Source organism: Anser brachyrhynchus (genome assembly GCF_964034855.1).
Source record: "Anser brachyrhynchus genome assembly, chromosome: 14".
In the NCBI taxonomy this organism is placed as follows: Eukaryota; Metazoa; Chordata; class Aves; order Anseriformes; family Anatidae; genus Anser; species Anser brachyrhynchus.
In genome coordinates this window covers 843058-855426 of record NC_137709.1, presented here as the reverse complement: position 1 = coordinate 855426, position 12369 = coordinate 843058, and the positions used below count along the sequence as shown (strand labels likewise).

The 12369-nt window shown below is 42.4% G+C and overlaps 1 long non-coding RNA gene across 1 annotated transcript in view; it reads right to left on the bottom strand.

The window, feature by feature from the left end:
* Window positions 1-2948: 2948 nt before the first annotated feature.
* LOC308177516 overlaps window positions 2949-12369 on the bottom strand; it is a 74862-nt gene continuing 65441 nt past the window's right edge. Inside the window, exons 12-15 of the long non-coding RNA XR_013939182.1 lie at window positions 11197-11379; window positions 8335-8482; window positions 7921-8207; window positions 2949-3503 (exon numbers count right to left, since the gene is read on the bottom strand). This is a non-coding gene — a long non-coding RNA (uncharacterized lncRNA). The remainder of the gene's footprint in view (window positions 3504-7920; window positions 8208-8334; window positions 8483-11196; window positions 11380-12369) is intronic.

The following is a 12369-nucleotide window of genomic DNA, read 5'->3' as shown; positions in this document are numbered from 1 at the left end:
ATTTGGGTAACAGAAAAACACAGGAAACATTAACTGGGAATCTCACGAAGCCATTGGTTGAAAAAAAAAAGATTCATTCTATTTATTGCATTATGCAGCTTTAAAACTGCCTTTCCCGGATATGTTAAGTAAGTGATAATTCACATCATGTTTTCTTTAATGAATGAGATAGAAATGCCTTCAATTTCCACATAAATTAGAAGCATTTATATTCTAAACAACTGAGTAGTTATTTGCTAAATTATAATGATGCAGCTCCAGTCCAACTGATGTCAATAGGATTACTCATGTGAGTGATTACTTGTCAATGTGATTAAGGGGTCACTCTCTAATGGCAAATGAGACACCATTTGCAGAGCATTGCTATAAAAGTCTCTGCTTTAAAAATTATGGCCAGTTTTTCACCAATGTTTTCCACATTCATGTAGGGAAATCTCCCACCACAGGACATCCCCCTTGCAGCACCAGAGCGCCCTTCAAAGCACACTCCCCAGGTCTCTCTCAGAGGCAGCTTGTGGATCCAGCCCCAAGCACCTCTGTGCCAAGATTCATTACATGCCCCTTTGGGAAAGGAAGGAGTCTATGGGCCATAGTGTGTACAAAAACAACCACACCTCTATTCAAGTGGGAGTTAACAGGCTTTCTTAACTGGCTAAACATTTACATGGTTACTTGTTCTGTACCTGCACACCTCACCACACACTAGACATACACAACAATAAATGCTGTCATAATGACTACATCTGTCCACAGACATGATCTCCTTCTTCATCCTTCTCAGAAATGCTGCGGCTCTGCACAGAAAACCTCAGCAATAGGTTAGGAGAGAGAGATAATATATTATGTGAAACTTCTGACTGCAGGATTAATTACATAGATCTTATTTTGGCCAGGACGTGTGTAGTTCATAGGAAATCAGATTGCATGGCCACATTTTATGTCTCCTCTACAGATGGAGCCTGTGACATTCCAGGCACCCTGGTGCCATCCAGGGGTATTTGTTCGGCATTGACTCACAGGAGAAAGTGCCATCTCCAGTCAAAAACAATTCCTCCCAGCATCATGAAATTCCTATGAAATCTCTCATCCAAGTACTGGCCAACCTCCAACCAGCTTAGCGTGCAAGATCAAAGACTGAAGTGCAATAGCCCTAGGCAACAGAAAGTACAAAAATGTATACACATCAATTCAGCAAATACTAATTCTACCAAAACAAAAAAGTTACAGAAATAGGAAAATAACACCTGCATCTCCATAAGTATTCTAATACAACCCCTAAATTGTATGGCTATGACAGAATAGACATGGGTGTTGATTTATAGGACGTGCCTTGTCATTCTTCACCTCCCTAAGTGTATGGATGGATATTTTTAACACGGAGTACTACCATGCCTGTGCTTTCCACAATTAGATGTATGGTTTTACCTCCCAGAAATTTCAGTATCCTTTCCTTTGTGATATCCTCATGAAGAGCTTCTGGAGACTTTACTGAAGAACACAAGCGGGCGGCCAAGAAACTCAGCATGTGATCCAGACCTCCTGGCAATGATTTATATGTAGAATATTAAGTTTCTATTAAAAAGAAAAAAAAGGCTAGTGCATTCAGATACTGATAAGTTCCTTTAGCCCTCTAGGTCGTATATCTGCTCTTGCTTAGACCGGGCAATGACACTCCCTCTAATTCTCATGCTTCTAAAGGCTTTATACAAGTTAGTGGATGCAAAAGAGCCGATTTAAACATTTTACATATTCTTTACACAATAGTAATCATAATGTTGAGCAATAAATACAAGAATCTCTTTTGAGAGAATGCCTCACTATTCTCCATGAAAAAAATAGCAGGGATAACACGGAGGGATAAGAGGAAGGCTTTGGAACAAAGATGCTTTCTATTGCCGAAGAGATGGCCATAGTTTCAAATACTAACAAGTTTTTTAGAGCTAATGACTAAAGCCTCAAGTCTAAGCCACTCATACAAACCAATACACAGGCAAGGCTTACAAGGATGACCCTCATAAAATTGGCAGAGTCATTTCTTCCTTCATAAACCACACCAAGAAATACATTCCTAGATAAGCTATTTCTCTGTCTCTGTGACAACCGAGATGGTACCGTGGGTCGGAGCAGAAGAGCTTCGCAGCAGAACCCTCCCACGCAGTGCCCGCAGCAGCCCACAAAGCCCCGTGGTGACGCGGGGCTGCCTGGGAAGAAGTCCAATACGGACACTGGGGGAAATGGTGGGTTTGTGCAACTCCTCCAGCATGAAACCCTTGCTTATAAGCAGAGCTGTAACAAGCAACACTAATTCCTCTACGCCATTTAAAGAACTAAAATTGTTCATTTTCTCCACTGAAAATGAGTTGACAACTGGGACCTACGTCTTTTCGTTATCCCACTCCACAGAAAACTTGGCCAAGAGCAACATGCATTGGACTACCACCTAGGAAACACACCAGGAAGCACAGCCCCTGGCTTGCAGACACAAAAAGGGCTGTTCACCTGGAGAAGACCAGGATTTGGTGCTTTGACTGGACAGTATTGACATTAGCAGAACACATTAAACTGACAGCTTAGTACAAGACATCAAGCTGCCTCACTTAGTTCTTTCACCTTCATTAAAAACAAACAAACTAACTAACAAAACCACCACCAACAAACCAAACCAACAAACAAAAAGCACCTTTTAACGTTAAGAAATGTAATAAGAGGCAGAAATCTTCTGGACAAATCTTCACACATTTAAGTATACATTTGACAAAATAGTAATCAAATTAGATCTGCCAATTTCCTCTGCATTTCTCTGCTGGTCTTTGGGGGACCAGCAATAAGCAGATGTCATGAAAGACAAGCACTCCTAGTACTAATGAACAACTTACATCCAGGACATAAAGGCAGATACTGCAAAGATACAGAAAAAGTTACTTGTGGAAGTTAGATAGCTGTTACAAATGTTATTAGGATGTTTGTGTATCATTAAGGACCACTTGACTGTAGATCTACCATAACAGAGAATAAGCTGAGTGGAGCAGTAAGCAACCTGTTGAAAGGTTTATAGCCAGATGAATAAGCAAGGAGAATAGTGAAGTGACGATCAATTTCCCCACACTTTTAAAGAGCTGTGAATAGCATCCTGTTAGCAAGCAAGCGGACTCGTTCCTCCAGCAGGTCCCTTTCATCCTGTGATTCAGCAGTCACCTCGATTATGCCCACAGTGGGGCTGGCTTTGATGGTCTCCAGCTCCCACCCATTGCAGGAGATGGATGTGTTTCACTGCTTTCAACTCCTGACCTGTGCTCAACTTCTGACGATGAGGCTCTCGCTGCAGACTTTGCATCCCCGTGTAAAGCAGCTCCCACTTTTTGCCAAAGCAGTGCTCTAGGCTCACGACTGCAGGAAGCGTGTTTGAAGTCTACCGCGGCCTTTTTGTCAATATCACTCTCATCACCGCCAAGTCAAGTTAATAAGCTCAGTTCATCAGCCTTGTCCCTCTGACTACTTCTTTCCTGAAGGGAAATATAATGCATTTAACATGTCAGATGTTTAACAGGCTCTTTCATGTGCAACCTCAGCTCATCACTAATAAAATACATTTTACTGTTTTGTTCCCTGTGTGTTCCATGCTGTATTGAATTCAAGTTATAACATCTCATCATACTTCTTTCTTTAGCAGGAAATAGCCATGTGCAGCCTCCTTAAAGCCTTCCAGAGCTCCAGGTGCCCTGTGCCAGATGCAGTTACACAAGGACAGCAAGGAAGAGCAGTACCAAACGCACCAGGAGATGCTGCACAGACCTGTGTGACCAACCTCTATTCTAAGCAGCTCTCCAAATCCTCCTTCCTCATGAGGAACCTTTCCGACTACCCACAGGCCTCCTTCCTGCTCTGCTTGTGGCGTGGGGCCTGGCTGCCTGGTGCTGGAGCGCTGTGTGGAGCCCACGGCCCGCGCAGGCCGGCAGCCAGCACCGCGGCGCCATCTGCGAGAAGAGCCCGCGCACACTCCGGAGCTCCGGCCTCCCTGCGGCGCTGCTCCAGCCAAGCAAGCTCTCCTCCCTCTTCCCCCCAAAGCAGCTCTAACAGCACAGATGCGGCATTGCACTTTTCCTCCCACTGACCTGTTTTAAGCAAAAATGAAAAGTGTCAGGATTGACCAACTTAGGTGTTAAAAATCCTGTTCTCATCCTGAAGGCGCATCGAGGCAGGCCAGGCCGGGCACCACAGCGGGCCGCAGCTCAGGGCCCTTCGGCACTGAAGCACCAGCACCTCCAGGCACCTCCCAGGTCTCCTGCCTGGTCTCCAGCCGCCTCAGGAGGCACCAGACCCTGCACCCCCGTGCCTCTGGGGCAGGTTCTGCACTCAAGTCTGCAGAGACCGGCCTCTGATCCCACAGGATCCCTGTCCCACTTCCCCACAGGAGCTGCTCCCTGAAATGACAGCCGAGCTCTCCGGCTCTCAGTCGTTGCCTCAGACAAGCTTTTTTAGAAAGACACAAACTTCAGGAGGTTTGTCCTAAGCAGAATGAACATCGTTCATCACCTTTTGAGAATCAGCAATCACTAAAAGTTAATGCCTCTCAAAGCTTCTCAACTGCAAATTCCTTTCTAATCCAACGTTAAAAACAACCTCTGAAATGCAAATAACCCAGCAACCTACACAAGATGATTTATGCCATGCCATCTTTTTCATGCAAATAAATTAAAAGAAGAAAATGTAATTTAGGGTGAACTGCATTGTATAATAAAATAAAAGAGTGACATTATTCTGCAAAACTCAGTGCAATGTTTTTTTACTATTGCTACTGGAGGTTTAACCTTCCTGAACATGCAGGAAAGATTTTGATTTATTTATTTTGATTTTCATTTTTATACAAATCATTTTACAGCTTCAGTCATGTCAGGAAAAGACACATTTTAATTTTTTTATGTTGGTGTCATTTCAAGGGAATGCTGGAAGTTTGACTCTCAATTAATGCTTGAAGCTGCACAAGAAAATTAAGAACCTTTTTTAAGAGCAGATCAACGGGGACACAGATCACCGCACAAGTGCAGAGACCGCTGACATACACCGCATAACACACACACACCAGGCAAGCTGGGAGCGCCCCGTGGGAGCAGCGGGCTTAGACATTTCCGATAAACACGGCCCTCAGACCTGCAGCCTCAGAAGAGGAAAGGCTTTCCTGTCCAGAAAGAACAGGAACTGAGGGATGCTCAAAAAAGGTACGCACTGAAGAAGCCTACAGCAACAAAAACCAACATGATGTGACAGTCAGCATGTTGTAACTCTATTCCAGCAGTGGAGATCACAATGAGAAAGGTGACTTTTTTTCCGTAAGGATTGCCAAAGACTAAAATCTGCAGTAAAGAAGACTGGGAGCCCAGGGAAGGGCAGCGCCATTGCGGCACCCCTCGGTGGGAGCAGCACCCCCTCTGCTGAGGGAGCGGGAGGGCCTGGCCTCCTCAGATGGCTCCCTGTGACTGACAGAACTGCGCCTCCTCTCGTGTTACCTTATGGCTCATGTTAACATTTGGGTTCTTGTTCTGCTCTGTTAAACTTTATCAAATGGAGGGGAAGAATCTATTTTGATAAAATGAGTGGATATGATCATGCCAGATGGGGTAATTGTACTCTGTTCAACAAAACTCTCCAGCAACAGCACGCCCTTACGGCCAAGCTGGCTGCTGTGTTATGCAGCTCACTTCAGACTGGAAGCTAAATGAGAGAGTACTTATAGATTTGTTTACTATCGCCGTGCAGCAAGTCAGACAGGGTGCAAAAGTGCCCTGCTATAAATAACGGCAGCAAGGGGATGTCAGTTCCAGCACGGAGGAATGCTAAAGCTTTCTCAAAGGGATGACTTGCACAGTACATAAATCTGAGCCAAGTGATACCACTCGGAGTCCCATTAATAGCAGAGAGCTTGTCCTAAGCTGTCGGGCTGTCACAAGACACTCCCAGCTCAAGGACACCCTGTTAAGGCACCTGGCCACGCCAAACCAAGTCGGGAAAGAAAAGGCTGCCGCAAGCTAGGGCATTACAGACAGCTTGTGCTCAGTACCTGAAAGGATTTTGTGGTCTAACATCCACATAAATTGCTGCCAGCAGCTTATAAAATCCATGGATTGATCTAAAAGGCTCTTCAAATTATGTTTTAAATCACAAATTTCATCCAAGTAAAGACATGGGCCTTAACTTTATTTTTATTAATATTAATAGCAGTAAGAAAAACCTGCACTATTAAAAAGCAACAACTACTTATAAATGAACAGATCATTTCTAAACTAGGGTCATTTCTCCTGGTAATGATAAGACCCTGTTAGGTAATCATAATCCTTACAGAAAAATGCTTCGCCTTCACTTCCGTCCTCTAAGATAGTAAATCTGAGACAATCTGTCTGGTTCTTAAAATATAATTCCTCTTTGCCAGGATTGATCTTCTAAAATGGACTGGAGGACATCTTCTCATTTCTTCTTTTCCTCTGCATTTTCATTGGCAAAGCCTCAAATCAGCTTAAGGTTGTTTTGTTCATCTCCCCTTATGCATGTTTTTGCAGGAAAGGGAAGTCTTCAAACAGAAAAATATCATAAGCATCAGCCAGGGACTGTAAAATCCCAAGCTCCAACTCGAATTCTGCCAAAGAGACAATGTGTGGCCTTGGGAAAAATCACCTCTCCTCCCTGCAGGCTCTCCATCTGCTTCTCGCTAATAAAATGGGATTATAAAACTGCCCCATCCCAAAGGGCATGTAAAACTTTGAAGGTGAAAATTGTGTTACAAGCATGATACATTATTATAACACAGCAAAAAGCCTTTCAGGCCTCTTTTCTCTTCTATTCAGTGCAAAGCAGCCACATTTCAAAATGAAAGCTATGGACCGGCTTTTCCATTTGCACAGATTTCTTTCAGCAGGCGGCAGATTAAAGCTGAAAGAATAATCCATAGCAATTAATTTATTCAATGAATTTAGCCTCATTTTCTGTTCACAAAATGCCTGCGAGCCATCTACCATTTTTTTGTGGTTTACTCATTATTCACAATTATTGCAATGTAACTCTTGGTCTGTAAATTACTCCTGAATAATTAGCTGAGCGTATTTTATAAGCTATTTGGGTTAGTTTCAGTTTAATACACAGGGTACATCATCTCTCCATCCTCTACTCCCCATTGAGAATAAGAAGTGCATTCAGTGAGTGCACCCAAAAACACCCTAGTAGCTCTTAGACCTGCTTGCTTCTGCAACAGAAAATGGAGCCCCACTGTGTGGTTCCCAGTACGCTGCTGTTTCCATTCCTCGGTGGGTCAGTCTTCCACTTTAGAAACAAGCTTCCAGAGAAAAGGCATGTTTTGAGAAGCTAACCATATTTTCTGTCTGTAGATATTTTCCTATACTGGTTTGTACAAATATTTTCACAAACATTTCTACCACCATAGAGAAATGCTGCAACATCTCCAAAAAGAAAAAGAAGAAAAAAAGAAAAAAGGGAGGAATTCTTCAAAGTATTTTACTTAAAAGAACATCCATAGGGGTATTTTAACAAAATATGTATAAGATTACTGGTAGGTAAAGAGGATGCTGGCTGAGTCCATGCAAGTTACCATCAGACAGGCTTCATATAGGTTCATAGACATTTTAGCATTTTAATGTTCTATTGGCTTAGCAAATAAATAAATTACAAAGTGCAGGAAAAGCTTCTGGAAAATACATTAAGGCAATTTGCAAATAATTGCAGTGAGCTGGGCTATTATGACTTTGACTTCTGAAGTATAAAATCTCCCAGAGATAATGATGATAATCATATTGAAAATAGTTGCCACCCTTTAATCTTCTAAGACAAAACAGAGATCGTTGGGAATTTGGGACCCTGTCACTCTAATTGAACATCTGACAGGAAAGTAATTAGAGTGGAAAGCAGAAAGGTCACCTGGTTGCCCGAGCAGAATTCATCAGCTTCCGCTTGCCATCGCATGGGGCAGCTAGTTCATCTCTCACACAGGTTTCTCATTTAAATAGCTTCTTTGCCAATAAAAAGGCTGTCAGACAGACTGTTTCCAGAATGGCTTTGGATCTGAGTAACTCACTCTGGGCATGTAAAGATTCACCATCGATTACACAGGCCGCTCAGGAAAAATGGCACCAAAACATTGGGACAGGAGTCATTTGCTGACAGCTCTGTTAAGACGCAGGATCGCTTACTGGAGTATCATCTTTCTAAAGACAAGAGAACCACATCAAAAATCAGCTGTGCAAAGGAAGCTCCACCATTTCCACTATAAATATTTTTCTGCTGACCCCATCCGGCCTGCCACCCCTTTTTCAAAGTGCCGGCTGCTCTTACTGCCCATTTACTTCCCTCGGTCCAGCCCACAAGGATGCTCCAGTGCTGGGTCAGTGCAGGGGTGTCTCCTCCTTGGCTGCCCGGGCACCTCTGGGCACATCTGGAGAATCAGCATTGCTTGGTGCGTGGTCTCTGCACCACTGATGGCCTGCAGACAGGAGGAAAGTCCATGTGAAAGTGGCAACGAGGCTCCTCAATGGACAGAAAAGTGCTTTAAGGAAAGAGAAAAATGCAATCTGCTGCTGTTTTGTCACAGGAGGCTTTCAGAGGAGGTTTAATAGAGTAGATCTCCTGGAATGCAATGGAAACATCCCATTGATCCCGTTGGCTTAAAAAAAAAAAAAAAAACAAAAAAAAAACACTAAATCCACTGTAACTTTTCAGTGCTTGTGTTTTGATGAAATGGTCAGAAAAGATACCTGTCAGTGTAAGACATGACATAGGCATGCAAAGAAATCAAAAGATCATCTGTTTGGTTAATTCAGCACCATTATCAGACAGTTAAGCAGAAAAGTAAATACCAGCTGACAGTCACAGCAAATCTCACAGACTTTAATTAGTGTGACGTATGGAGGCAATTTCATCCATGATGCCTATCTTTGGGAAATAATTTGATTTTTGTGTGTTTTGTTTTTGTTTTTTTAGTTGAAATGTCTGTATCTTATTATGTGTTGTCAACACAACCATATTTCAACCTAGCTAGTTAATAAGAATACTTCCTCTGGTTTTCATATATTCTTTTATATATACATACATATATATATATATATACACACACATCCCAAAATATATATGTATATATATATACATCCCAAAATAAAACCTAGAGAAGCTCCTAAAGGGTGCTACATGATTTTCTTGTCTAATATATGAATCTAATTCCCCTACAGAGCAACAAAATATTGTCTGCCTCAGGATAGTTAATCTGAAGGTGGCAATCTGGCAAAGCTGGCTCTCATTTTAGTTTAAATCTTTAGGAAAATGAGGGTCAGGTCCCAGGTCCCACCTCGGGCTCTATGCTGGTGATGCTGGGTACCAGCTTGTTAGCACTCTGTCCCCCCTGGGGACATGGGGGCACAGTGCTGTCCAAAGTAAGCGCACTGCTTTGTGTGAGAAGGGGCTGGAGGAGTTGTGCCAGGACACTTGCCCCAGCTCTGCTCCTGCGGTGCCAACCCCACCATCGCTTCCCAGAACAGTCTTCAGAAACTTGTTCTCAGCCACCTTGCAGATATTTAGTTGATGCTGTTTAACTCGGGGTCATCACTCAAGGATAACAATAAGAAGGCCTCCCTGCATTTTCAGAGTTCTGGGTGAGATATAAAAACAAATTACCTAGAAAAAGAAGTGCTTTGGGAAAGTGTATTAAGGTAATTGAAAAAAACCTGCTTGGTGTTCAACCAGTATAACACTTGGGTTTTGAAATAGAAATGATTCCTCATACGAAGGTTAAGCCCATATCAAAAATATATGTATATATATGTCTCCTTTAGATCATCTCAGAAAAAGAGCAAAAGACAACAAATGAAAGCCCAAGCCACACAGTCACACAGTTTGGGGTGATGTGATGCAGTATGGATTATAACTTCTCAACTGTTTTCTGTAACCTACTTAATGCTATAGGTCTCAACTAGCAAAATGACAAGATTTTCTATCTTTACTAATGACGTGATATTTTTCAACTTGCAACCAGTGTGTAGAACTTCACATTTCTTAGTACAGGCAATATGGCACCTCTGATTATGACATGAAATACATAAACATTAAGACAAAGACAACAATAAGCTCTTCATCAGTGCAGATACTTCTTTGGGTGCTTCCTAGAGCCTTCCAGACAGCCTGGCCTGTGACTGCCGAGCTGATCTCCATGAGCCAGGCAGTCTTTTCTCATGTTAATTCCTTTTAGTTCTACCTTAGTTAATCTGGCATCTTTTCTAATCAATCTTGCTCATCTAGTCTACAGCCTGGGAACGTGCCATAGTCTGTAACTCAGATCCAAGGACAAACAAGGTCTTTAATCTCGTCCATTTTCCACCCAGCATCTACCACTTTTATATACAACGAAATTCCCACTTTGCACCCTAGGAATAGATTTTATCCATGTATCAAAACCAGTGAGAAAACAGGTTCCCTCACAACAGCTTCAGAGAGGAAGGTAGATGCAGGCAGCAGTGGGGTTTTCCCCACACGCAGTTGTTCTTTTGATAGAAGACCAATGAAATTCAACCCTGTCTCCATTTGCTAGAGTTCTTCTGCAGTGCATCTAACTACACCTTCTCTCTTGTTGCAGGCAGGAAATGTCGCTGTGCACCTCAGCCAAGCGCTGCATCAGCAAGCTGGCTGCGTTCCTGTGAGAAGTGTAGCAACTAAAAACCTAAGAACCTGAGAACTGAAGACATTCCTACATTCCTGTCATTTCCACATGGTTTTGTTTTTTTTCTTTACATAAAAGTGATCAAATGGTATCACTGGCATTTGAAAATTTACTTTTTCTTAGCATCACCACATTACTCTTTGCAATTCTGCTTGTGCCATGCTGAATGGTTCTTCCAATCCTTTATATTTGTAACCTTCAAACACTCATAAAAAGTTATACTTCCCCTTAAGTCATCATTTAGCCAGCCTATACATATTTAATTCTTTAATCTTTCCTCATAAATCCCATCCTAGCTTTAATCATTTTAGCTGCTCTTTGAATCATCTCCTTCTTCCCAGAACTGGCAGGAGGAGCAGAGCCCCAGTAGAGGATGACAAGAAATGTATATTGAGAGACAACTGCAATTGCTCTGCAACTTAATACCTGTAATCCATAATTATGTTGTACTTTCATTCAACTATCACTCTTAGAACTAGAATTTAACCTACCATTAAAATCTCTCTTGAAGGCTGCGTTTCCCATGTGATGCTCCTCCATTACATGGATTTGATATATGTCCTCAACACTTCAGCTTCAGGAAACAGCAGTGATGCACCACTCTCTCTCTCTCTTTGCATCTTACAGGACAAGTAACTGATCCGCGTTTGTCTTTAGGTATTTCAAAGGCTTTCCTGTGAGAGTCAGGTCAAGATGATACATTTCAATTTGGTACTACTTCCCCCCCACACACAAACACACACACACAAAAAGTGGTCTGACAAACCTCATCTGCTTCAGTTCATTGACAGTAAAGTCACTGTACAAGTTGTTTTGTTTTTTTTTCCCCCTTCCTAACATCTGCCAGCTTACGACTGCAATGGCCCAGCCAAAGTTTTAAAACACTGGTGTAGAAAGCACTAACAAGTCTTATGCTGCTCTAGAGGAAGGAAAGGATGCAGGTTTTGATAGACAAAGAGATGGATAGATACAGCCATAAATATATTTAATTATACTATGACACATTTCTGAAATTTTCATTCTGTTCTCCCTTTTTGGAATAACAAACACAAATTTGAAAACTTGAGTTAATTACAATACAGGACCAAATCTATTTATTTAGACTATTCAAATGGATGACTTATTCTTCAGCAGATGTGTTCTTAACTATGCAGTACAGCTCAAGTGAGGCTATTAAAATCCTATACCACTATGAAAAATTAGCCAGAATAGAGCAAATAGCTGCTCAGTGTTATTACTTAATTCATATGATTGATAAAACTCACTGTTATGTGTGATCAAATACAGTATCTAATAGAAGTATTGTATGGTGTGGGAAAAGAAGAGGAGAGGAGAGGAGAGGAGAGGAGAGGAGAGGAGAGGAGAGGAGAGGAGAGGAGAGGAGAGGAGAGGAGAGGAGAGGAGAGGAGAGGAGAGGAGAGGAGAGGAGAGGAGAGGAGAGGAGAGGAGAGGAGAGGAGAGGAGAGGAGAGGAGAGGAGAGGAGAGGAGAGGAGAGGAGAGGAGAGGAGAGGAGAGGAGAGGAGAGGAGAGGAGAGGAGAGGAGAGGAGAGGAGAGGAGAGGAGAGGAGAGGAGAGGAGAGGAGAGGAGAGGAGAGGAGAGGAGAGGAGAGGAGAGGAGAGGAAGGATAAGACAAAAGACAAAGCAAATAGAATTTAGGATTGT